We start from the raw sequence: 21,111 nt of genomic DNA, 5'->3' as shown, positions 1-21,111 counted from the left end.
GGACCCTGTGTGCCTATGCTATAGGTGAACAAATGTGCAGAGCAATAGTGTGCAGAGAAAATTCATCCTTTATCCCACTGCTGCTTCCCTGCCCCTGATGTGGTCTCTGAAGAACTGCCCTCTTTCCTACAAACCAGAGCAATTCTTTACCCCAGTTTCTCATTTGGATCAGAATGGCTCTACAAATGTTTTCTCCAAATGGAGAAACAAGAAATGAAAGGGTTTAATCTAAGATGTGAATTATGTTAGGCAAACCAACAACACAACCTCCAAGTTGACCTTATTGTTTATTTCCAACTAGGCTCATTTTTGTATAGTCACTTAGGGACAGCATCATTTATGACAATGAGCAAAAGTTTACATAAGGTATTTTTAACAAGCAGGCAAAAACTAGGTTTTTTTTTAAAAAAATCCTCCCAAATAATATGAATTATTTCATTGTATCTTTACTCTTGAAAGAAAAAGCTAAAGTTATGCTTCCCCCCACATCCTATGTGAGAACACAGTTCAGCACCATATGCAGAAGCACACTGTCGTGGGCAGAGTGATTAACTTCACTCGCGAGAGAGAAGTAGTGAAATATTTATTAAGGTGAAACAGTGATTTAACAAAATCAGTAGTAACTGCAATAGTGTTTTACGAGATTCGATGACAAGGTACACTCTAGTATTTACTGCATAGAGGACAGGGTCAGACAAGCTGTCAGGGAGACCCTCCCGTTGAGTCACGAGGTTCAGAAAGGACCCCCTTGCTTTCTAAACTCCTTCTCAGAGAGGAGTCTGGGTGCGGCTGGATCCAATCCTAGTCCCAGACTTGGTCAACGGTTTATGTCTAAAGGATTATATATGCACAATCAACCCTTTACATTACTTAGCTAAGATTTCAAAGTTTAGCATGCTGTTAGTCACTTACCGAGAATCTGTTGTGGCAAGGAATCTCTCAACCTCGAGGAGTAGCGTAACCTTAAGCGAGCGTCCTCACAAAAGGGCAGATCCTGGCGTGCAGCCCGCTGCCATACAGGAGAGCTCAAAGGGCTCTTGGGCTTTCCACTATTTATACAGTAAGATAATTGACCTATAGTCGTATTCTCATGGGAACAAAATATCTAGGTCCCCACTCCAGACAGTGTTTTGGCTGTGTTGCCAGCCGTCCCCCAAAGTCCAGGTGCAAGTTATCGCAACTGATGTTGTGATGGCCATGGTGGCCATGGCCTGAGCAGGAGCTGGGGGGGGGGGGGAGGGGAAAGGGGGGAGAAGAGGGGGAAAAACAGGGAGAGCACACTGCCACACTCCACCCCGTGACCCGTGACTCTAGTCAATTCATCTTACCTTCACAGAGTGGTGGTGCAGTCACCTCTTCCCTCTGTGCCATAAATAGTATATTGATAGTTGTTTGCGCTCAGAGACTCACGGTAAGTAGACAGTAAAGCACTGCTATTTGTTATTTGCTAATTTGTATGTTTTGGGTGGTTGAAGTTGGGTTATTTGTTTGGTCAAGTACCAGATCTTTATATACAGCAGAACTATAAGCAACAAACATATTAAAATTAGAATCAACAAGATTACAACTGGGTGAAGCATACAATTAAACAGTCTCGTTGCTGTTGGTGACCATTCAAGAAGAATTTCCCACCAGTGGTGTTCTCCATCCTTCCTCATTCTTTCGAAGACATGGTGTATCTCTTCTGTATCATGCTGAACAGTGATTAGAGTTTTGTGTCCATCGTTTCGGATTCGTTCTCGCAGCTGACACAGGTCATCGTGTTGTAGAAGTTTCTTCACCAATGTAAGATTCATTCCAATGGGGGTAGGCAACAAATCTCAAATCAATGTATAATTAGATTGTAGCCATTGTTAAGACATAGCAGGAGCTGAATAATTAAAGTCACATCCTATAATTTTAGTAAAGTTACAAACACAAACATTTGAGTGATTACTTGTATCTATGGTAACGTTATCTACAAATATAGTACTACAAAGGGTTCTCATACAAACATATCCTTTTCCAATATATATAAGTACAATTTCAAGGTTTTCATTGAGATGTATTTCAAAATGACAAACATTCTGTTCAGTATCAAGACAAATGTCTTGGGCTTTGATGGTGTTACTCTCACAAATAAATCCTTGTTGTTCCCGTACAACACATGCATTAACATCAACAGTCTGCCATTTGTTCCCATTCCATTGGGCCCATACTCTATGTTCTAATGGACAGAGTGTAGTTCCATTGTGACTTAATCCTAGTGCAATGATTGGGTATATGGTGTATACCGAAGCATTGCGTATTGTTAGGACAAAAGCTGTAGCTTTACTGTTGATGGAGTCATAAGTAAAATTGACTAAATGCCACCAGGATTGGAATTTCCTTTCAAATTCAGTTGCATTATCCCAGATTACCTTTCAAATTTCAATGGGTAAGGTACCTTCTGCACCCTCTCGTATAATTGCTGCTACCGTAGATTGCATCCACAGCTGAGCTTGGATACAACTAAGAGCTAGAGAAACATTGGTTTGGGCTGCATCAAGTGTGTCCACAATCAATTGGTGATCCCTTGTCGGAGTGGGAGACGGACCCGGAGTAACGATGAGTCTCAATATGAGTATGGTCGTTCTCCCTTTATTCAAGTTCACACAGAGTATATAAAGACAGACAAGCAGAGCACGCGCTAGCAACAGTTATACGATTGGCTTACAGTCTCTGTTCACGTGCCTAGAGCGCTCACACAATTAGTGCGGACCTCTTGTCCACGCACAGCAGATGTTTCTCTATCTCCCGGAGGCAGTACCGCTTATCACCTACTTATCATGTAGCTACTTCTTCATACTTCTGTTTCTCAAGGACAGTTCACAGCCTCCTCCGGGCTCTCATCCCTATCAAAGACTGGGTTGCTCATTGTAATCAAGTCATGCCCTTTTTCACTCAGCTATTCCTCCACAATTCCCCCTTTTTGTTTTTGAGCAATCCAGGCTTGGTTTACTACTTTTAACATAGCTCTCTTAATACAACTAAGCACTAAACATAAGCATAGACCTATAATCACAAGAGTTATTATAATGCGCAAGCCTTCAACAAGCAAGCCTACTAACCATTGTGGCATATTTCCAAACAAGTTAGTCAGCCACCCATCTAAAAACCCATGGTTTTGACGAATTTTGTTTGCATGCTCTTTTAACCACTGCAACTGTTTATGAATTGATTCGCTGTGATCGGACAAATTCATACAGCACATGCCTTCAAAATCCTCGCAACCATGACCTTGAGCTAATAGCAAAAAGTCAACTGCCGCTCTATTCTGCAAAATTGCGTGGCGTAAGCTATTTTGATCTCCTAACAGAGTTTCTATTACCTCAGTGGTGACTTTAGCTTGTTTTTCAGCCCAACAAGCTAACCGTCCTATCTCCTTCAAAGCTCTGCCTGCTGCTGCCCCAGGTACAAACATGGATAAAAACACTCTCTCAGTGGGATTGAGTAAGGTAACTTCATCATTGCAATTTGGTGGGAGACCCGTGACCGCCCGTTTTGTACGTGCGGCGTTTTCTCCCTTGGTCACATTTTTCCACCAGTTTTGATTTGGGGCCAACAGCGTTAATTTGCCAAGATAACATGGACCACCTATCGCATTTTTCGGTATTCCCTGCCATGCCCTGTCACCACATATCAAAAACACGTCTGGCGGCAAGGCTTTTGGGGTGCCATTGTTCCAAATTTGCTGTTCCCCTTTTGTTCCAACCCCAAGGGCTCCCAATCCTTGTTTTCATGTGTCATTTGTGCCACAAAATGCGCCTTTATATCTATAGTCATAGTAGTTTGCTTTCGGAGTGACGTTTGTCCACCCCGTCCAATTAAATGATCGATAATAATTTACGCCAGTAAAGGCAGGTCCTCCAAAAAATATGCAGGTTTGAGTCCAGTTCTGGGAGGCATTTCCAATTCTCACTGATCCTAACAGTTCTAATTCTTGAGGGTCCCAAGGCAGCGTAACATTCAAGCTATTAAGGAGCGTGGCACTACAATTACTAACACTCTGAGAATTAATACAGTTCTGCTTACTATACTTGCTAAAGTCTTCTACCTTAAAACCAGGCACTCCTATCAAACATGTCCGAAAAGGCTCTGTAGCAGAAGCAAGCGATAGACAAAAGGCTTGTTGTCCTGTCTTATTCGCCCAGGTGACCCACATGTTTTCCCTAGGTTCAATCTTGTGGAGGGTCATTACCGCCGGGATCAATATCCCCAGGGCCAGGATCTTGAACATCTTGGTTGTCAGGCGGATCATGTCGAGTCAGAGCAGGTTTTACAGCTCGACTGGGCACCCACACTGGACCGCAATCTGTGGAGACACACATATAACCTCGACCATTAAATATAACAGGAACAGGCCCCAACCAAATTCCAGAGACTGGATCTTTATACATCACTTTGAGTTGCGGGAGTATTGTTGTACTATTGAACTTAAGGTTTTGATGGTGAATCATCACTGGCGGTTCCTCTCGATCACCCATGAGACAGAGAAAGTTCAACGTAAAGAGCACACGATGTAGCCTTTGCTGAGCATCTGTCTCTTCTCCCTTTTGTTTACCTAGATAGTCCTTCAATACTTGATGAGTGTGTTCCACTAATCCTTGTCCCGTAGGCGAATGTGGGATCCCTGTCGTGTGATCGACTCCCCATCTTAGCAAAAACTTTCTAACCTTTTGACTAACATAAGCAGGCCCATTATCAGTTTTAATGCATTCAGGCACTCCTAATACAGCAAAGCAAGCAAGTGTTTACATATATGATGTGCCTTTTCTCCAGGCAATGCGGTTGCCCAGATCATTTTTGAAAAGGTGTCAATGGTCACATGTACATACTTCAAGCGACCAAACTCTGGGATATGTGTGACATCCATCTGCCATAACTCTAACGCCTTTAATCCTTTTGGGTTCACTCCTAACCCTATTCCTGGGCCATGGCTCCCACATTTCGGGCAGGCTTGGATAATGCCTCGAGCCTCATTTTCTGTTAAATTAAATTGTCTTTTTAGCCCTTTTGCATTTTGGTGAAAATTCTCATGACTCTGCCTAGCTTGTTGAAATTTATCCATAGGGGGCACATGACACACTGGACTAACCAGGCTGTCAGCAAGTTGATTGCCCTGGCCTAATCCAAGGTCTAGCTGATGACTACGAATATGGATAACACAACAGGCGGCTGTTCTTTGGTCAAGTATAGATCGCAACCGAATAAATAAACTCCCCAGCCTAGGATTAGCTGTCTCTCTAAGTAGAGCGTCTTCCAGGCGTGGCACTATTCCAGCCACATACAATGAGTCTGTTACTACATTCAAGGGAGTGCTTAGCCAATTGTTCAAGGCCCATACTACTGCAGTTAGTTCCAATGTTTGAAGGGAATCTCGAGGTTGTCCCTCTATGATATGCTGACACCATTGACCCTTTTCCTGCCAAACACAGGCTGCACGCCGCAAGCGTTTGCCTGCATCTGTATACAGAGTGATACCATCTGACAATGGGTCTCTCCATACCTTGGGTCTTTCTAGCCACTGATTTCTTTTTAGAACTTGCCACAATTTCCCTTGTGGCTGTTGTGAATGCACTCTCCCACTGTAGCCTAACAAGGCCTCTTGCATGGCAGCGTCATTGCGCAGCCACCATTCTAAATCTACAGCGTTAACAGGTATGCTAATATCCTCTGGTTCTTTACCACTGATTTCTATGATTCGTGATCTTCCTTTTCGTATCAATTCACCTACTGCTTCAGTTCGCGTTTGAATGCTCGTTTTTGGTTGTACACTTAAGAACACCCATTCTAAGACATTGAACACATTCTCTTTTGTTACCTTCCCTTCGCATTTGTCAGTGGCATCACCAAAGAAGGAGAAGGGAGTAGCAAGTTCCCCCTTTTTGTTATGCCACTGAGAAATGACTGCATATGGTGAATCTTTCCCATTACATATCATCAGAGACACTGGCAACATTAAAATGCGTCGAGATGACCACGTCGATTGCAGTTTTTGTGCAATTTGTTGTAGTGCTGCTTGTTGCATTGCCGTCAGAGTAACGCCGTTGGCTGGATGATTGCTTCTCAATAATTCTGTTAAGGGTGCAATGTCAGTATTGGAAATGCCAACACAGTTCCGCACCCATTGAATGTCTCCAAGCAGGGTTTGGACATCAGTCAGTGTACGCAATTGAGTTGCAAGCTCGGTTTTTTGTGGTCGAATCTTGGAGTCTATGATGGACCATCCGAGATATTTCCAGGGAGCTGTGCGCTGTACCTTTTCGGGTGCGATAACAAGGCCTTTTCTTGATAATACGTCGGTTAATTGCTGCAAAGACTCTTCAGTGAAAGGCTCCTTTTGATAGACTGGCTAGAATTTGCTTGGTGGTCTTATTGGCATTATCAAAAGCCAATACTTTGAACATCTGTTGTTTGCCGCTGTCATCTAAATCAGGGTGATTCATGATTGCTTCCCACAGTCGGTCAACAAAGTTACTATATTTTTCTGTAGTTCCTTGCATCATGGTACCAAATGACGGAATAGTAGATCCTGGGAGGCCGAGAAACGCCTCTAGGGCAAGTTGCGCTGATCGCTGTAATAGGTTTGCTGGAAACGTCAATTGTACTTCCAAGTCACTAAATTTTCCATGCCCTGTGAACATCTCTGCCGTGACTCCACGGAGGGCGTCTCCCTCCCCTTGTCTTCGAGATGCTTCATTCATGGCTCGTTGTTGCCAGGAGGATTCCCACAACAAATATTGTGTTGGAGTAAGCAACAGTCTCATTAGGTTACGACAATCATATGGACACATCAGATCAGCAGAAAAAATCCAGCTGACAATTTGTCGGGTAGCCTCAGATTTTACTCCATAAGTTGAGATGGTGGTGTGAGCTTGTTGTAAAATTTTCCAATCATGTGGTTCCCATTTGCCAGTATTGTTTACATGTACAACGGGACACGCGAGAGGTGGAGTTCCGCCCAGACTAGCGGCTGCTCCCCACTGTCCTTCTAGTATAGCGTCTCTAATAATGCCATTCCAATGTGTAGTTCTCGGAGGTGTTGAGGGATTCACTAGCCATGGAGGCATGTTATCATCCTTCCTCGCCACACGTAAATCTAACTCGTCGAGCCGCCTTAAAACTGTCTGTAGCAGTTTGTCTGTGGACAGTTTACGACTCTTGTCCGGGGGTGGAGTTGGCGGACCAGACAAGTCACTGGAGGGGGGTAGCGGTGGATACAAGGGAGGCGGAGTTGCTGGAGGCGGTGCTGTGGGCAGAGGGCGACACGCTGCTCCTCCCAAATCGATGAGATCAGTAGACGTTTCAGGCCCCTCCCCTATCGGAGTTTTCTGAGGAGGCGCTTCCGCATTTGCATTACTTTTCTGTTCTGGTTTCGCATCACTCACTTCCGCTTTTCCCGAGTTTTGCAAGGGGTTCAGCGGCAAGTCTTTACTTTTCTCAGGAGGGTCAGAGTCCTCATTAGCTCGAATTTCAGCAACAGTTTTACACACAGTCCCGGTCATTCCCTTTACCGCGGGCAGCCCAAAGAACCGCGCAATAGGTCCAGGCTTACTTTCAGGTTTTAAGGCGGCCGCTCCTGGACGTAACATTTGAGCAGCTGCACAGGCTACTTCCCGCTCCGCTTTCATCGCTTTTAAAGTCTCTAGCACAGTATGCCACAACCCACGGACGGCTTTTATCTCTTTCTCCTCTTTTTCATCCCCCTCGATTGTTTTTTGCCACATCGTCCCTCCAAAATCTCGCCATTCCGAAACAGAAAACAGCATAGGTGTGTCAGAAAAATGACCCCATCGCTGTCCTAATTTAATTAACTTTATCAACAGTTTCGCCGGTACTTCATTATCTCTCTTAGAGAGGATTCCAGCGAGTAGCATGGAACTTATCAACAGTTTCGCCGGTATTTCACTCCCTCTCTTAGAGAGGATTCCAGCGAGTAGCGTGGCCGCAGCTTCTACTTGCATCACTGCGCCTGGGAGGCGAGAGGCCACCTCGCACCGTTGTCTGCTCCCGTCTTTGCGCCCGAGCAGCACTTCTCCCAGCCGTGGTTTCCCACTCCCCTCCTCTAGCTGCTTACCGCAGACTCGGAGAACTCAGTCCCGCTGAGCTATGGATCTCTGTGCATCCTCTGCTACCAGATGTCGGAGTGGGAGACGGACCCAGAGTAACGATGAGTCTCAATATGAGTATGGTCGTTCTCCCTTTATTCAAGTTCTCACAGAGTATATAAAGACAGACAAGCAGAGCACGCGCTAGCAACAATTATACGATTGGCTTACAGTCTCTGTTCACGCGCCTAGAGCGCTCACACAATTAGTGCGGACCTCTTGTCCACGCGCAGCAGATGTTTCTCTATAGAATCATAGAATCATAGAATCATAGAATTGCCCAGGTTGGAAGGGACCTTTCAGATCATCCAGTCCAACCATCAACCCAACGCTGACAAAACCACCGCTAAACCATGTCCCTCAGCACCACGTCTGCCCGGCTTTTAAATACCTCCAGGGACGGTGACTCCACCACTGCCCTGAGCAGCCTCTTCCAATGTTTCACAACCCTTTCAGTGTGAAAATTGTTCCTAATCTCCATCCTAAACCTCCCCTGGCGCAACTTGAGGCCGTTTCCTCTTGTGCCATCACCTGTTCCTTGGGAGAAGAGACCGATCCCCCCGGCTACACCCTCTTTTCAGGGAGCTGTAGAGAGAGGCTATCTCCCGGAGGCAGTACCGCTTATCACTTACTTATCATGTAGCTACTTCTTCATACTTCTGTTTCTCAAGGACAGTTCACAGCCTCCTCCGGGCTCTCATCCCTATCAAAGACTGGGTTGCTCATTGTAATCAAGTCATGCCCTTTTTCACTCAGCTATTCCTCCACAATCCCTCTTATTAATTCTTTCCCACTGAGGCCATTGGTTAGTTCCCAGTGCTAATAGAGAAGATCGCAATGAGTGTTCCAATTTGTTTAAATCATTTGTTGTTGTGCTCAGTTTATTTGCAAGTACTTCAGCGTCTATACTATTTAAGACTCCTAGTCCTGTCCCTATGACACCGGTCGCATCTCTCTTTGTTCATCTTGGAGATGTAAGTGTTCGTCCATGTAACCATGCTAACCATCCTGCATAGGATGTACTCAAGAATGATGAACAGGCTGGTTTGATGGTAGAGATGTTAATTTGCATTAGTAATTCTACTCGTTTAAGGGACCATGATGGATTGAATAACACTTGTTGTTGGCCTGTATTTTTGATCATGTATGGTCCAATTTTGGAAATTTGTGGGGATAGAGTTTCCTCATTCTTTGCAATTGGTGTGGGTGTTGTCGTATGAAGCTTGGTGATGTCAATTTTGAATTTAAATGATAGTCCCACACTCTGGTGAGCCCAGAGACAGACTACAAAACCAGGTTGTACTAAGGTAAAATTGTACCAACAGTCCAGTTTTTCAGAGGCACAATGTTTCGTACCTTTGATGGTTGTGTTTGATATTGTGTTGTACACTGAAATCTGAGATGCTTTCTCATGGGTATACCCATTGATCATCCGGCACCCTATTTGAATTCTTTTCCCCGCTGTTCCCTGAAGTCAGAGAACTCTATCAGCTCCATCTGTATCCCAGTTCCATTCATTTTCTGAGTATACTTTGTCTCCATGCATGACTACAGTGGAAAGATTTAAATCTCCCTTACTAGAGTGTATTCCCATACTCCCAGTATACTTAACACAAGCTTGAGACCATGGCCATTCTGGCGTTCGTTGACCACAGGTTAGGAGCAGCATTGTTGAGGTTTGGAGTATTAACACAAACACAGCATTTCCATTTGACATCCTGTAGTGCTCTAAGAGGAAAAAAAACCAAAGGCTTGTTTCGGTGGGGAGAGTCCGAACAGGTTACCCCATTGAAAAGAAGGAAAAATCCATTGTGCGCTAATTCTGTGTTTTGTACCACTGCTATCGGTAGCTTCCCAGGCACATGGGCCACGAGGTTTAATTAAAGTCATAGGCACAATACCTATGGCTGGTAAATTGACCATCACAAGCTGTCCTGGCTGTAATGTTGTCAGGTATTCTCTTTCGTCAGTGGATGGAGCACTGAGCTCAGTTTTTACAAAGAATGCTCGGCTTATAGGGCTTCCAGTGGGCCCATATCGATTATTTAGTTGATGGACTACTTCAGAAAGTCTCGTATCCCATTGAACCTCATAAGGTTTGAGATTCTTTTTCAATAAGCCATTAGCTCTTTCTACCATCCCATTTGATTGAGGGTAGTATGGGGTGTGGAATACCCATTTAATTCCCTGTTGTTTTGCCCAATCTTGTACTTCCTTACATGAAAAATGGGAGCCATTATCACTTTGGATAACATCAGGAGTAGGTAGATTTGAGAACCACCATGATAGTCCTTGCACTGTATTTTTTCCATCGGCTCTCCAACGCTTATTGACCACAAGCAAACCGGAGACTTCCTCCACTCCTGTGAGGATATATCAGTATCGTGCAGAGGATTTGAATGGTCCAATATAATCAATTTGCCATGTAGACCATAAAGTTTTCCCTTCATTGATATGTAGAGGCGGTGCTTTAGCAGGATGATCTGTCTGCGATCTCAGCCTACACTGAGGACATGCTGTAAGAATAGTTTCACAAGTTTTCCTGTTTATAGGCCAGCCTTTACTCTGTGCAGTAAAGTGCTGCTTTACCTGTGTGGCTTAAATTTTGATGTAGTCATTCTCCCAATCGATACCATTCCGTATCTGAGGTGACTTTCCTAATTCTGGTTAGCTCATCTACCTTCTGATTCCACTTTGTGGCTGGTTGATTATCCTTAGCATGAGCTTTAACCCATCCAATCTTAAAAGGTGTTTTCCTGGCTATATCTAGCAATAATTGCCAGTCTTTGCTTCTCCAAACTGGGGATCCATTTACTTCCCAGTTTAAGGTTTCCCACTGACAGAGCCACTGTGTGGCACCGGCCCATACAGCATAAGAGTCTACATATATAATTTTTGCTCCATTCTGTGGTGCCAAAACGACTGCTCTTATTTCTCCTACTTGTGCACTGCCTTCACCTTCCTCTATTGCTTGTTTGCCAGAGGTAATATCTAATGCAACAGCTTTATATTGCCATTTACCTTTTACTCTTTTTGCAGAAGCATCTGTAAACCAAATGTTTTCTGTTGGGGTATTCTCAGTAAGGGGTGGTGCATCCAGAATGGGTGAAGGTTTAAAAGGTTGCTGTAATGCTAAAGGGTCTGTGTTTACGGGCATCTGGAATTTGGAAACCTTAGTGTGTCCTTCAGTTAACTGCTTATTTTCTGCAACTCCTGTTAGATAGGAGGGGAAGAAGAAGAGGGGAAAAAACAGGGAGAGCACACCGCCACACACAGTAAAGTATTAACTCTTTATTACTCTTCTACTTTCTAAATAATCCCTAACTTTGTCCCATAATACCATCTTTTATATTTATAAGTGTGGGTATGGGAGCAGATTCTCAACATTTCTATTAAAATTGTACAGGCAGGTACAATCTGCTACAGGCAAGACAAGGAATAGGTTGTTCTCTCATTCTTTATCTGATTTGCCCGGCTACTTCTCTGCATAAAATGAGACGAGGCAGGAGTTTCCTTCACCTCTCATAGTATGGAGCAAGCATGCATCACCTAAAGAAGAGTTTGTGGCCATCTCCAGCTTTTCCTCTCTTGAACACTCCCTGAGTACATGCTGGGGAAGACCTCTGGGGGAAACATCATCCTCTGGCAGGAGAGAGATTTGCACTGTTGCTTGGTTGCTTCAGCAGAGGCAGAAAGCAGAACATCAGAGATGGAGTAAGATGTTATGTCTGAAATCTAAAGTGATGCTGTTGCATCTCTCTTGGCAAGACCTCTCCACAGAGGTCAGGGCAGTTTTGTTACTTTGGAATACTTGGAAGTCAAAGTTGTAGTTTAGGCTTCAAGTAACTGATGAGTTCACATCTAGCATACTAAATCTCCTTAACTGCACAGTGGGTTTTAAAGAGTCCAGGCCATGTCCCATGATATCATGGGAATACATTAGTTGACAGCTAGGGAGAGAGGATTAATCCCAGAGCTTGAAGGCTTGGTCGTGTCTACTCCCAAACTTATTAATCAGACTTGGAGTTACTTGTGTTTGGCATTAGGAAAGGTGCACTGAGACCTAATTGGCGACTTCTCACTCTATCCCATAATGGAAGAACAAGGAGTGACTTGGTGAAATTAATGGCTGGTAAATTTAGAATAAATAAAAAGAACCACTATGCTGTGTGCCAGTCCCCTATGGGATTTACAGCCACAGGAGGTCATCGAGACAAATACTGTGGCTATATTATTAAAACAGGCTAGATAATTTTATTACAATTAATAATGTTTACAGTTACATAAGCTGAGATAATGAGGCTAATCAAATCTCATGCTTCAGGGTGTAAACTGATTGCCTGCAGGGGTCAGGAAGAAGTTTCTTTTTCCCCATATGCAGCACTGCACAATTGGCTAAGTGCCACGCATGGGGAGATTACCTTTGCTGGGACATTGGCGCATCGGCTACCGCTGGAGTGGGTGACTAAGCCCAGTGTCATGGCAGTCTCCTGATCCACACCTTGCTGCCATCTCCTCTTCCTCCGTGTGCTCTTGCTGCCCTGGATGCTGACCCCATCTCTCCCCCTCCTTCCCTGAGCATCCTCTGCATCCTTACCCTGTGCCCCAGGTTCCTGCCACTGCCTCCACCTCCCTCTTTCCATGCTATCTGCACTTTCCCACCTCCTGCATCACCCACACCTTACACCCAAGTCCCTTTTCTGAGCCCTGCTGCAAGCTCCAACATACTGTCTGGGAGCCCAGGCTAATAAGCCTGACTGAATTTGTGTGATTCTGTCCAAAGCTGACCCATTGTGGAGAAAGAAAATGTGGTTTTGTAGGGTCTGGGGTTCATGGAACAGGTTGTAAACCAGGGATATTTCCTGCAGTTTCTTTGCAGCTTTATTTTAATGACTTTTAGTGCATTCACTGGTAACATTCAGTATCCTCCGCTGAAAAGGTTTTCGTAAGCAACCTCACAAAAGCAAGGGCATATTCACTGAATGTCCAGCAAAAAATGTTTCTTTCTTGGTTCATAGAGAAACTCTGAGGAGAAAGGAGAGGTGATAAGTAGACAGGGAAGTGCTTTTAGATGTCTCTTCTGGGGAACAGGTGAAAATAACAGTTGTGTCATTATTTTGGGTGAGATGGGGAAAGGAGAAGTGAGGGATAAAGTGGCATCTAAGTCACATGCAGCATTTTGGATCTGCAGTGATTATTCATGCAGATATCTGGGCTGGCATCTGACAGGCAGATGAGCGGGCTTTGGGCTTGCAGAGCTGTGAGTAGATAATATCAAATTCCAGGTGAAGAGGTTTGAGGTCTTCACTGCACTGTTATCAATTTTGCCAAAGCAGCTTGGTGCCTAATAGACCCAGGGGCAGCTCTTCCTTCCCGGTTGCAGGCAGAGAGGGATGTGATAGACTCGAGGGCTGGGGCTGACTGTGGCCGGGGCTGACTGTGGCCAGGGCTGCTTCTGCAGCATGATGGTCCAAAGTCTTCAGCTGCCCAACACCACGAGTAGTTATCGTGCCCATCTTCTCACAAATTCAGTGACAGTCACTTGTTCCTTTGATTTCCACTTTAAACGCAGAAACAGGCTGGATGAGAAAGACTGCTAGGAAAGGACTTTTTATAAAGTACATTTGCTCCTGCTCCCTGAGTTGAGCTAACTCCAGGGCAAGTGCTGAAAGTTGCAGCTTCTTTTCTGTGAGCAGAGCTGATGCACTTGCTCTCCTCAGACAGAAGCATGATGATACATTTTCTTCCTTAAACATCTTTCCTGATTAACTCAATTTGGTGGGGAAGCCACCCCATGCTAAATCCCTCACTCAGATTTTGCCCCTGAAAGTGCACAAGAGATGACAGGGAAAAGCATGTTTTCCTCCTCAGCTACGGGCACACACCCCTCACCTCCAGGATTCATATTCGCCTCAAACAAATTGGGAAGCTGCCAAGCTCCATCGAACCCTGTCCTTGACGTAGCAGAACAAACTGTCACGTGTACTTTGAAAGGGTCTGTAATATAGGCAAAACATGGGGGTGACCTTGTCACTGAGAAAGTCTCTTACTGAACTGCTATTTATTAATGTAGACAGATGCAGAATACACCTTCCAATACCCCTTTCTAGCTGAATGCACTGAAAATTAGAATCATAGAATCATAGAATCTAGGTTGGAAGGGACCTTCAAGATCATCTAGTCCAACCATCAACCTAACTCTGACAAAAAAAACATCACTAAACCATGTCCCCCAGCACCATGTAAACCCGTCTTTTGAACACCTCCAGGGATGGTGCCTCGACCACTTCTCTGGGCAGCCCATTCCAATGCTTGATAACCCTTTCAGTGTAAAAATTCTTCCTAATATCCAACCTGAACCTCCCCTGGTGCAACTTGAGGCCGTTTCCTCTAGTCCTGTTGCCTGTGACGTGGGAGAAGAGACCAACCCCTGCCTCCCTACAACCTCCTTTCAGGTAGTTGTAGAGAGCAATAAGGTCCCCCCTCAGCCTACTATTCTCTAGGCTGAACAACCCCAGCTCCCTCCGCCTCTCCTCATAAGACTTATTCTCCAGACCCCTCACCAGCTTCGTTGCCCTTCTCTGGACCCGCTCCAGCACCTCAATGTCTTTTTTGTGGTAAAGGGTCCAAAACTGGACACAGTACTCGAGGTGGGGCCTCACCAGTGCTGAGTACAGGGGGACGATCACCTCCCGAGTCCTACTCACCACACTGTTCCTGATACAGGCCAGGATGCTGTTGGCCTTCTTGGCCACCTGGGCACACTGCTGACTCATGTTCAGCTGACAGTCGACCAACACCCCCAGGTCCTTTTCTGCCAGGCAGCTCTCCAGCCACTCTGCCCCAAGCCTGTAGTGCTGCATGGAGTTGTTGTGACCCAAGTGCAGGACCTGGCACTTGGCCTTGTTGAACCTCATCCCATTGGCCTCGGCCCATCGATCCAGCCTCTCCAGATCCCTCTGCAAAGCCTTTCTACCCTCCAGCAGGTCGACACTCCAAGCCAACTTAGTGTCATCTGCAAACTTACTGAGGGTGCACTCAATCCCCTCGTCCAGATCATTGATAAAGATGTTAAAGAGAACTGGCCCCAGTACCGAGCCCTGGGGGACACTACTCATGACCGGCCGACAAATGGATTTAACTCCATTCACCACCACTCTCTGGGCCCGGCCCTCCAGCCAGTTTTTAACCCAGCGGAGAGTACTCCCATCCAAGCCATGGGCAGCCAATTTCTCCAGGAGGATACTGTGGGAGACTCTCAAAGGCCTTACTAAAGTCCAGGTAAACAACATCCACGGCCTTTCCCTCATCCACCAAGTGGGTCACCTTGTCATAGAAGGAGATCAGGTTTGTCAAGCAGGACCTGCCCCTCATGAACCCGTGCTGGCTGGGACTGATTGCCTGGCTGTCCTTCATGTGCTGCATAATGGCACTCAGGATGATCTCTTCCGCGACCTTCCCAGGCACCGAGGTCAGACTGACAGGCCTGTAGTTCCCCGGATCATCCTTCCAACCCTTCTTGTGGATGGGCGTCACATTTGCTAGACACCAGTCAGCTGTGACCTCCCCTGTTTGCCAGGAGTGCTGGGAAATGATGGAAAGTGGCTCAGTGAGCACTTCCGCCAGCTCCCTCAGTACCCTCGGGTGGATCCCATCTGGCCCCATAGACTTGTTTATATCTAGGTGTTGCGAGCAGGTCCCTCACCACCTCCCTTTGGATTACGGGGGCTTCATTCTGCTCCCCGCCCCTGTCTGCTAGTTCAGGGGTCTGGGTACTTAGGGAAACCCCTACTCTACTACTAAAGACTGAGGCAAAGAAGGCATTAAGTACCTCAGCCTTCTCCTCATCCTTTCTCACTACGTTACCTCCCATATCCAATAGAGGATGGAGGTTCTCCCAAGTCCTCCTCTTGTTACTAATATATGTATATCAATTCTTTTTATTGTTTTTAACATCCAAGGCCAGGTTAAGTTAAGTTCTAGCTGGGCTTTGGCCTTTCTAATCTTTTCCCTACATAACTTTACTACACCTTTGTAATCTTCCTGAGTGGCCTGCCCCTTTTTCCAAAGGCCATAAACTCTCCCTTTTTTCCCTGTGCTGTGACCCTATCTCTTTGTTCAGCCAAGGCTATATGATCCCAGGCTATATGATGGGAGTTATACTCAATGCCCACATGGCCTATATGTGCATGCCCCTGTTTCTGTGTGTGTGTAGGCTTCCTCTCCGGAAAGGCAGTACTCCTCATACCTAGTGGAGAGGAGGAGTAATAAGGAGAGAGAGAAACAAAGGAACAGGTAAATAAATTCTGCTTCTAACTCCATTGCCAAATGGCTATAGGCCTAATCTGCCTTTCTTCTTCTAACAATCTGTGATTCTTTGCTCCTGCACCATTTTCTTTAAAAGCACTTTTTACACTGTTTTCATAAATTTCTTAAGGCTTTCTTGGATCTATTTATAGTTTTGGTCCCCACAAGGTTTTGTGGCAAAGAGTTCCTCCAGTAAAATATATGTTGCATAAATAAACAAACAAAAATTCTTACTTCCGTTTCAAACTTGTTCCCAGACAGTTTAACTTTTTTTTTTTTAATACAGTAAGTGACTGTGTCATGGTTTTGGCTGGATTGGCCAATCAGAATGATAGATGGTCCCTCCCTCCCCCCTCTTCAAAGAGAGGAGAGGAAGAGATAAAGATTAAATTATTTATTATAATAAATAATAATAATAATAAAGTATACAATATATACAAAACCGTATCAAGCTCCCAGGATGATGATCACATCACCAGCAGGCACAGGGGAAAGTCCCAGGCTGGACTCAGCGATGGACTGGAGCTGGATTCCAGATCTGGAGTCAGGAATGCTCGGATCAGGATCAAAGGTAGACGAACAGACAGGGTCCTCCTCGGACATTGGCCATTGAAGAAAGAGAGTTGACCCTTTGATCCCTCAGCTTTTATACTGAGCATGATGCGGATGGGATGGAATACCCTGTTGGTCAGTTTTGGGTCACCTGTCCTGTCCACTCCTCCCTACAGGTGTGACCCCTCTACGCTTTTTCGCTTCTGACCCTCCAATGGGGAAAAAACCAAATTTACCTGACCTTGGTTGTTATAGCAATAAGTATAAGCAAGGGCCTCTCTGCATACCATTCTGTTGTGGTTTTGACCAGATTAACCAATCAGAGCGACAGATGGCCCCTCCCTCCCCCCCCCAGGAAAAGAGAGGAGAGGAAGAGATAAAAGAGATTTATGAGTTTAGAAAAAACTAAACTACTTTAATGAAAATATTAATAAATAATGAAATAATAAATAATAAAAAAAAAGAAAAATAAAAAAACATATACAGTATATACAAAACCGTATCAAGCTCCCAGGGTGATGATCACGTCACCAGCAGGCACAGGGGAAAGTCCCAGGCTGGACTTGGTGATGGACAGGAGCTGGATTCCGGATCTGGAGTCAGGATTGCTCGGATCGGGATCAAAGGCAGACGAACAGACAGGGTCCTCCTCAGATGTCGGCCATTGAAGGAAGAGAGATGACCCTTTGATCCCTCAGCTTTTATACTGAGCATGATGCAGATGGGATGGAATACCCTGTTGGTCAGTTTTGGGTCACCTGTCCTGTCCGCTCCTCCCTACAGGTGTGACCCCTCTACGCTTTTCCGCTTCCGACCCTCCAACGGGGCAAATAACAAATTTACCTGACCTTGGTTGTTATAGCAATAAGTATAAGCAAGGGCCTCTCTGCATACCATTCCTTGGCATTATCAGGTCTTATCACTGTGAGAGCGAGCAGTTTCTGAACAATATGCTGTTAATTTCAGAGTTTAGTTAGTTAGAAGAGGCCCAGCTAAAAAGGAAAAATTACTGAACAGAAAATCGGTTCTGTTTTACCTCAAACCAGGACAGACTGTTAACTGTCCGTTTAAAAATCCCTTTGACATTTCATTCATGTTTTTATATACGTCAATTTGATTTCCACTCTGTTGTCTCATTTCAGCTAGGGTATCTAGACCATTTCATCTTCCCTATCCTACAGAAACTCTTCCCTCCCTCTGATCTTTACAGACATCCTTTTCTCTGCCCTTTCTAGTTCTACTTTATTCTTTTTCTAGCTTTCTAGTGAATTCCATGCACCATGATAGGAGACAGAGCCAAACTCATTGAAGGATCGGGGCTTTGGAGTATAATTTTGTTTCCTTTTTAATTCTCTTAAAGGACTCTGTGCTCATACTTCACCTTCCAGAAGGAGGGAAAGATAACAAAAAGATTTGGGTTTTGTTTTTGTTTTTAATTAATTATTTAAAAGGAAAAAACAAACAAACAAACAAAAACCACCTAAAAAACCTAACCCTAACTTCTGTCTTGGATGGATGGGTGTTTTTGCTGTCAGACTAAAGCTGAATGCACAGCTCCAGGGCATCGCTCCAATATTTCAGTTTTTCAGCTAGGTGATACTTTGAGTGTTTGCACAAAAGATGCATCATGGACTGGGGGAAGGAGGGGTGGAGAGGGAAGAGTCTGTCAGCAAGAGGTCCCATGGTAATCTCCTTCAAGATGGGGCCCTTTTGGAAACCTGTTTTAATATTCATGGTCTTTAGGTAAATAGTCTCTGAGTCAGGCTGTCAGTTTCTGCAAATGTGGCTGTCTTGCTGAAGCTACTGCTCATTTATCAGTGAGTAAACAGTGACAGGAGTAGGGGGATTAAAGAATTAAATTAGCATATAACCACTCTCCTTCTCAAGTTTTTGGCATTGCCTTGTGTGTGTTTTGTTCCAAGAACTTTTTTGTGTTGCTTTTGTTTTAAATCTGTCTCTCTCTTCCTCTCCTTCTTATTCATACCCCCCCATGTTACATACTTATCTGAAATCTCTGAGATTTTCCTCATTTTCCATTTTTTTTAATTGTTTGGGTTGTTGTTTTGTAAATTTATTTCCCTATTGAAATTAGATCTTTTAAATAGCAACAAAGCAGGCTGTAGGGAAGGATCAGGAGATGCTTACTGACACTGATCGGCTCTGCTCTTTCCCTCCTGGTCCTTTGAAGTTTCTCTGGCTGGGTTTCCCAACTGAATAGCTCAATTCCAGTGAGAAGAGCTGGCACTTCCTATCTGCACCAGTCTTATTTTTACCTCCTTTCTTTCCCTTCCCTACCCACTCCCCACAGGGCATGACATAGAGTCCGTCACCTGCCTTGCACTCATCAGGTTATAAGCCAAATATGCAAGTGCCTTGGTAGCACCATGTTCTTGACATCCTTTGTTGCCATCCCCTGACACCAACACACAGACACATGGTGGTCACCCCTTCCCCTATCCCATCTGTGAAAGGAGGAGAGAGTTTACTCTCTTCTGGCAGCTGAAGCCAGAACGATTGCAGAGGATACCTATTAGGCCTCAGAGACACTAACCAGGTCATGTCCAGCGAATTTCCCACTGGCCGTTGCAGGGATGTTGGTCTTGGTATGGGCGCTGGGGGCTCCTGAGAGCACTCGTGCTGTTTAAATAGTGAGAGCCCGATTAATCAGTGTATTCAGGCATGGTGAACAATTTGGGGTGTCATCATCGCAGGTAGCGCTTACATTGGTCCCATAATGTGTGCCCCTGTGTGAGAAACGCCAGCTCACAAATAGAATGTAAAAGAGGACAAAGTCTTTGAAGCAAAGCTATAAAAAAGATATAAAAGTTTATTAAAAATCTACAACCCAGCTGGTTTGGGTGCCCCTCAAAGAAGAGACTCGCTTTGCTCTTGGTGTTCAGAGTAATTATACCCTTTCCCGATTGCCTGATTCCCTGTCCCCTTTTCCCATTTGCTGGGTATTCAGGGACTTACGTTCTTTCCACCGACTATGGATGCCCCGATTGGGTCATTCTCTTTTATTCTTATGGAAGTTCCTCTGACATTCTTTACACAATTACAGTTCCAAAAGTTATTTACATCCCAAGCAAAGCCATCATGGCTGAATTTGCCTCTTACATCTGTGTTGTAGAACAAACAGAGCATATGTTGATCGTCTTCTTCTGTTTGCCATATCAAAGCCAGTCTATTGGGAGCACCTCGGACATGGCACCAATGTACAGGCTCCCTTCCCAGCTCAGAGCAGAAAAAAAGTGGGAAGGAGAAAAGCAATTGCTTCCCCATGTACCTCCTTGACTTGTGTTAGGCTGATATACACTGGCATGTACACTGCTACAGATAGGACAACAGTATCTTGTGTATCCAGCCTACAGAGCTTGACATGTATTTGTGTCTGCTAGGTTCAGCCAGGTTCACCAAGGTAGGCGGCAGAGAGCCAGTGCTGTAGCTCTTTAGATTTATTATTAATATCCAGCGCGAATAGATGCAGACTCCTCTTACAAACTTCATTGTAAGCTTTCTTAGACAAAGATTTCTTTACAAAGCAGAAACTTCCCCATTCTTTGGCAGCTCTAACTTCAAATTTGGGGATTGACCATGCTAGGACTGCTCTTGCATTTAAGTAATTTGGACTAAACCCTGTAAAAGCCACTGTATATGGTAGTTTGTGTATGATCTGTCCTTTAGCTGTAAGGACTAACCCATTTTATGTTCTGTTGTAAGGCTGGGGTGGCAGATGGGGCAGTTAAATTTGCTGCTGATAGGCAGAGGAGAGAGGCTGCTGCAGGTTTCCATGGGGCCCTTGAAATCCATTACAAGGGGTAGGATGGGATGAATTTCTCCACCTGCCCCCACTTACCCAATACATTTGAGCCTTTTAAAACTTGCTGGTGGACGTTTCCATAGGGAAAGGGAATAGATGGAATTGAAACAAAGCAGCTGGACTCAATAGCCAATGTGACTATCAAGCGGTATTCTTTATTGCAGCACTGGGGACGCACCAGGATTTTTCCTCAAGGTGTTCCTGCTCAGCCACGATTTCAACAGGCTTATATTTACAAAAGTATTGCATAATCATAGTTTTTCTGCGACATGATTAACTTAAGTCCGCCTTTCTTAAAACTAA

General features: G+C 44.8%; 1 protein-coding gene and 1 pseudogene across 48 annotated transcripts in view; one reads left to right on the top strand and one right to left on the bottom strand.

Moving 5' to 3' along the window:
• LOC141476573 (CUGBP Elav-like family member 4) overlaps window positions 1–21,111 on the top strand; it is an 800,950-nt gene that overhangs the window by 289,627 nt on the left and 490,212 nt on the right. The gene's annotated exons all lie outside the window — the stretch shown is intronic.
• On the bottom strand, window positions 1,434–12,564 carry LOC141476734 (uncharacterized; annotated as a pseudogene).

The sequence above is a fragment of the Numenius arquata genome, chromosome W (genome assembly GCF_964106895.1).
Source record: "Numenius arquata chromosome W, bNumArq3.hap1.1, whole genome shotgun sequence".
Taxonomy (NCBI): domain Eukaryota; kingdom Metazoa; phylum Chordata; class Aves; order Charadriiformes; family Scolopacidae; genus Numenius; species Numenius arquata.
This window is presented reverse-complemented; position numbering and strand designations above follow the sequence as displayed.